We start from the raw sequence: 301 nt of genomic DNA, 5'->3' as shown, positions 1-301 counted from the left end.
GATTGTTGTTTTGATATTGAACAAGTATGGAATTTGAGATGATATTTTGGAAGATGGAATCGTTATATTTATGTCAAGGTTGAAATTGAATTTTTATGATATTACGATTTGGAGTTTTCCTTTATCAAATTATTTACCGAGATTTGAATTGAAATTTATATCATGATTTTTGAGTTGAAAATAGGAATCCACAATTTATTATGATTCAATTATAAGAAATATGATTTGGCCTTCATTATAGGCCCTTGAGATTTTTTTGAGGTAGATTTCCTAAATGAGACTGAGCTTGAGTACAGGAGTA

The sequence above is a fragment of the Capsicum annuum genome, chromosome 12, assembly GCF_002878395.1.
Source record: "Capsicum annuum cultivar UCD-10X-F1 chromosome 12, UCD10Xv1.1, whole genome shotgun sequence".
Taxonomy (NCBI): Eukaryota; Viridiplantae; Streptophyta; class Magnoliopsida; order Solanales; family Solanaceae; genus Capsicum; species Capsicum annuum.
This window is presented reverse-complemented; position numbering follows the sequence as displayed.